Here is a 6,000-nt window from a genome sequence, read left to right as displayed (position 1 = left end):
TTGTGAATATGCTTTTCGCTAAGAGATTTGAGACCGTATTCAAGTTCTATGATAACTAGGCTATCAAAGATAAGTGGCCAACTATTCAACACAACATCGAATAGTGATCGCTGAACAGATTGTTTGTAGGCGTTTTGAAAATGCTAAAATTGTGTAAATTTTTAAATTCGTATAAAAAGCCTCAAATGTTCTTGATCCAAATGAAAACCGCTCTTACATGAAGTGTCATACTAATATTCTTTAGTTTTGCATTCGTTTTGCTTAACTGATTAACAGAAATTATGATATTTCATTTAGTATGCGGTGGGTTACGCACTATCAAAGTTACCCGCATTATCAAAGTTACCCCGTTTTACGGTACTATCACGTCTGCGTTTCCTTCATTTGATTCTCTATGAAAATAGATAATTTGCTCCATTCGATTGCCACTGCCTTCGAGGCCGCTATCTAAGCTATTTGCACATAGTTGCCTCTAATGATCTAATGTTACTTCTGATCTTATTACTTACTGACCATGGTGAAGAGTTCTAAACGTCCAAGAATTTATCAGGACTAAGGCAGTTTACTCATAATACAATTCGCAGTTTCAAGTTGATGTCACCCATCTTTACTAAGGGGTCAATGAAATAAATTTTCGGTCCACTTCTGTCAGTTGACGTATGCATTCCGTAAACCGTATTCTGTCGGACGTCGGCGTATGGCGTATAGCGTCGGGACCATTGTGTCATAGTCAACAATTTACGGGCGTAGATCCTGGTGTGCCGATTGACACTTCAGGTAGAGGAATAAAGCAGACTCCCATTTAGTGCATCAGAAGCTCGACCAAAAATTCCTAGTACTCACATTAACTTGTACATCATGTGATAAGCACGAAGATATTCTCGAGAAAGTTTCCAACCCGAAAGATACTTGATCAGCGAGATTTGAACAAACCTTTATTTATGAAGAGTGGGGCTACGTGTAGCTACGCGTTTACGTGTACGGCTATTTTGGCCGAGAAAGTGTAAAAATAGCATAGCTCAATATCTCATACTCTCCTAGTATATTTATTGGCATTCATTTCTGCACAAGAAACCTTTTTGCTTTAACACTGACTTTCCTGAAGCATCAATATCTTTAACACCTCTGCACAAAGAATGTTTCTCTTATCTGGCTTGGTCCCAAAAACGGATCAAGCGATAAAAGTGCTCAAATTTAACGATTTTTCCTTCCGACGTCAGAAGCAGCAGTAAAATGATGAAAATCAAATAATAAACGATGCTCCACAAAAGCGCGCCTCGTACCCTACTATCGTTTACACAGTTTGCCCTCTATACTTTGCCACACACAAACAGACGTAACACTCGAATTGTTTTCATCGTAGAGCAAAATAGCGCTGATTTCTAATATTTCGTATTTGACGGCCGGCTCACTTGTGGCGCTCGTGTCGCTTTTGTTCGAGTTTGACGTTTGCGCACTACTGCCACCTAGTAGCCGGTTCGCTAAACACAGTATTGTTAACACATAAAGCAACACACATAGAGTCAACACATCTTCAATCATCAGCGTGTGCCTTGTTTTGTACTAGTTATGTCAAAGTACGTCGTTGCTCCTGTTAGGTGGTGCTGATGACATTGGGCAGGCTTCAATTTTGCCCCTTTATACACTTTGACGCTACAGTCGACATAAAAAAAGCCACATGAGCCTCCATGACTGTTCTTTGTAATCGGGAGTTAAAGTCCACCTGACTATATTTTGAATCGATTATTGTTCTAACTGTGAAGTCTGTTTATCTGTGCCTCTCTGCTTGCTCCCAACAACGGATCATAATCGTCGGAATTTTTATTCATCTCGTTTCCGTTTAATTTTTCCTTCCAGGTTCAACTGCTGAGTCCAAAACTCCCGAGACTAACGCCGGCGAACGGATATTCCAACAGTAGTGCGATTTTTCCGGTAGAGAGCGACCATTCGGGCGAGCAGAATGCAAAGAAGGAATATCCCGCTCAAAATTGAAGCGAAAAAAATGCTGCGCTATCATCATCCGAGAATTATTATCATAATAGTGATTTATTCGATCGCCAAATGGCTCGTGAAATTTGTGCAGTAGAGCAGCGCTCCGCAAAAGGGAATCATCAACCGGGCAGCGTTGGAGCATTTTGTGGCTAATGGCGAAACTAATTAAACGTAATTGCTGCGAAATAAACACGAAAGTGATGGCGAGCGGGCGATGATTTCACGAATATAATTTTAAGTTCGACGCTAAGCGATAGAAAAACAGGTCAACATAATGCACTTTGCCAAACATTATTTGTGTCGATTACCGATTTGTACTCGTGATGGTCATGGTGGTACATCGCATTCGTTCATTTTTTATTGCTTTCACGAATCTATGACTTGGCTACTTGATGTTAATGACATTCAAATCGGATTGAAATAAATCTATAGAAGTATTTTACCCACATACTCTAGTAACCATCCCTGCTATTAACGGGGTGCCATTAGTGGTTTTTTTTAAATTCTTTATTAGTATCATTCCAAACATTACATTCATATCTTATATCTAGATGTTCTGTGTTAGACAACACTATCATCCTATTTTGGTAAAACAAAATCAAGCTTTTATTAACCTGCTTATAAGATAAAGAAAAAGCTCTCAATTTGCTTAACATAACCTAATCTAAATATTTAACGCATCGTGGCAATAGAAGATTGCAACGATTTTAATCTAAAATTATTATTTATTTTATTTGACGTTAGATCTAATGTTTCAATATTGGATATTCTATGCAACTCATTAGTGCTATACATTGGCGTAGCTAGGATTTTTTCCTGGAGGGGGCCTAGGGGGGGCCTAGAAAATTCTTGATTTACCGAAGTTATAATCATGATTTTCGCAAATTTCGTAGTTTGCGAAAATTTGCGTAGATTTTATCTGTTTGTGTTTTTGTCTCATATCAGCTATTATCTCTGAATATCAGTAATGCTTGTAAATTACATTTTTAATTACGGAAAATTCGACACAAATGCCACACGTATGGTAAAGTGTCCTAAATAAATATTATTAATAACTAGTATTCCCAGCAAACTTCGTCTTGCCATCAAGTAGGCTGTTGAAAACTGCTATGAATCGTCCCATACAAAATGTCAGTTCTGTTCACTCTCGTTTATCCGACTTTCCCGGTGAACATCCTGGAACTTTAATACACACAAACACGTCGGAACCCTTGACGAACAAAATGAAGAAAGAATCATCCAAACCCGTTGCCCCGTTCGTGAGCCATTTCGTGACATACAAACACCATTCCTTTTTTATTTATATAGAAGATAGATAATACTAATAATAATAATTACGGATAATATTAATTCTTTGTCTAATTCAGTAAAAAAATCCTTAGAGAATTTTTCCAAAGAACTCACGAAAAATATCCCTTTGAAGTTCTTGCACAAACTTTTCAAGAACTATTTCCCTACTTTTCCAGTGCAAGAACGCCTTTACCAGTTTTCACTTAGTTTTTGCTGGGACTCCCACGGAATAAGTAGTTATTATTAAACAAATTTTTCCCGGAGTTTCTTAAGGAATTTTTCGAAGAAACTGTTTCAAATTGCTCAAAAGAAGACATCAGAATTTTAACATTTCTCCTTGAAGCTAAACTACGTACTTATCACACATAAGTTTTAATTGTTGAAAATATCATTAAGTTGTTCATTAATAATGTATTAAGGATTTTCTGGACATACTTAGGATTTTTTCCAAGAAATATTACAATAAATACTACCAAAATTGTGTTCAAAAATCTCTCTGGAATTCTTAAAGTCCGGGTGTCGACTACCTGGAAAAACCTGGAAAGTCAGGAAATGTCAGGGAATCCAAATTTTGACCTGGAAACTCAGGGAATTTCACTACAGGTCAAGGAAAATTATCTATCAATACTATATTACAACATCAAACGAGTTGATTATCTGCAAATTATTGAATACGATAAATTTGTTGGACGAAATGGGTAATCAATCTTAGCTATTAACCATCGATAAAGCGCTGTTTTGTATGGAAAAGTAAACTATATTTTACTATCTATAAAAAAATCCTCGGAATTTCGAATTTTGAAAATGTGATGAATAAGGTTCCAAGCGCTACTTTAGGTTTTTCATTAGGAGCTTTCCTATACTGATGTTTAGAATCGCAGAATGAACACAAAAAATTCCCCAGATATTCTGGAGATTTTTCTGAAATTCTCCATAAATGTTCCATCTGCGATTCTTTGCAATTTGTTATGTCTGGATCATCTCCAATTTAATTTTATTGACAATTTTATCGGCCTTTTCCGGTGAAATTAAAATTGTAACATTTACCGAATTCTTGTGAGTTGAAATTTTAGTGATTTTCCCCTGCTCCAAGATTTTTAAGAATCCAGAAATTCTCTAAATAGAATTTCTGCTATGATAGATTGAAATTTTGTGAGATTTCTTGAAGATACTCTTAGAAGAATCGATAATTGAATTCTTGGAGCAGTTCCTCACAGCATTGCTGGAGGCACGACAAGTTGTTATTAGAACAATATTAAATTCCTGAATGATTTTTTAAAGCATCTTTAGATGAATTCTTCGGGGAAGAAAACCAAGGCATAATTCATATGGAAAGTCCAAAATTTTTATTAAAATAAATAAATTGTAACAAATCTTCGCGAAGAATTATTTAAAATACCTATTCTTAAACAATGAATTCATTTTGAGTGAAAAAAATTGAGACTCTTGAAAAAATCTTCCTAAGTATTCTTTAAGAAATATTCGCATTAGTTTATGGAGGAATAATATAATATTTTCTGTAATAGTTTATGAAATAGTATCTTTTTATATTAAACAAATACATGTAGAGAAAAACATTGAGAATTTGAAATCTTGAAGATTTTAACTGAGTATGATTAGTAAGTAGATGACTCAGGATTTTCTGGGTATTTACTCAGGTTTCACTATTTTTTGTTTCATACGAATCTTTAAGCTTTGAAAGAAAACACTCAAGTAATCAGTTTAACCATACTAGCTTTAAAACATGCTCTAGAAAATTATCTAACAGTTGTATTCGAGTAAAGTGAAAACCTTTGCTAAACTGAGCGAAAGATTTTTCTTATACGACCTATTACGGTCCAAATAAAGACCTTAATTTTCCTTGTAGTTGCTCAAAATTTGACGGCACTTAAACTGCCCATAACTGCAAAACATTCACATTCGACATTTTTGACAAATTGGAGTTAATACCATGGAGAGTCATCAAATGATAAATACATTCGATCGACTTACTGAAATCTGTAAGATTGTTCTAGAAAATGCGAAAAAAATACCAAGTTGTTTTGACACATTGGTAATCATAACCGCATAACAGTCACATTGAGATTATAAATGAGCCTCGTAATGTAATAGCAATGAAATTTCTATCAGAATTATTTTCTGACAATTCACCTAGTATGCGATATGAGTTGTACAAAATATCAGGTTCAAAGAAGCACTTCTGAGTTCCTGGTAATTTTTAGAAATTTTGGTTTCTTCCCATACTGAGATGAAATGCACACTTGGTATTCCATTTACTCAATGCCTGCTTTTGTCGAATGTTACAAGTATGCAGTTATAGGCAGTGAAGTAATACATCAAAATCTACAATGTCGTAGAAAGTGTACTGCGATATGCCAAACTTGGTAAACAAAATGTAGCGCTGAGCCCGACAACTATATTTTTATTTCGTCTTTATACCAAATTCAGTACTCTGAAATGTTTCTGAAAAATTACTGGAAGGTCGGGGAAAGTCAGGGAATTTTATTTACCAAATTGAGTCGACACCTTGTAGAGGATTGCTTGAAAAGTTCACAGCAAAAATTATTGATTCTCTCTTGATTTCTTCTTATATTCCACAAGGTTTTCATAAATTATGAAATAAGATTTAACTGGGAAAATGTTGTGATTTCTCAGAGAAGTTTTCAACAAATCTATCTGCATTTTTTCAAAGAAAATTGTCTAAGTGTTTCTTTAGAT

The 6,000-nt window shown here is 35.1% G+C and overlaps 1 protein-coding gene across 1 annotated transcript in view; it reads left to right on the top strand.

Moving 5' to 3' along the window:
• The first annotated feature begins 1,768 nt into the window (after positions 1-1,768).
• Positions 1,769-6,000, top strand: part of LOC5567099 (dopamine receptor 2) — a 264,025-nt gene continuing 259,793 nt past the window's right edge. Inside the window, exon 1 of the mRNA XM_001651449.3 lies at positions 1,769-2,257. The gene's annotated coding sequence lies outside the window, so the exon portion shown is untranslated. The remainder of the gene's footprint in view (positions 2,258-6,000) is intronic.

This window comes from Aedes aegypti, chromosome 1, assembly GCF_002204515.2.
Source record: "Aedes aegypti strain LVP_AGWG chromosome 1, AaegL5.0 Primary Assembly, whole genome shotgun sequence".
Taxonomy (NCBI): domain Eukaryota; kingdom Metazoa; phylum Arthropoda; class Insecta; order Diptera; family Culicidae; genus Aedes; species Aedes aegypti.
The sequence above is the reverse complement of the archived record's forward strand: the minus strand, read 5'-3'. Positions and strand labels throughout refer to the sequence as shown.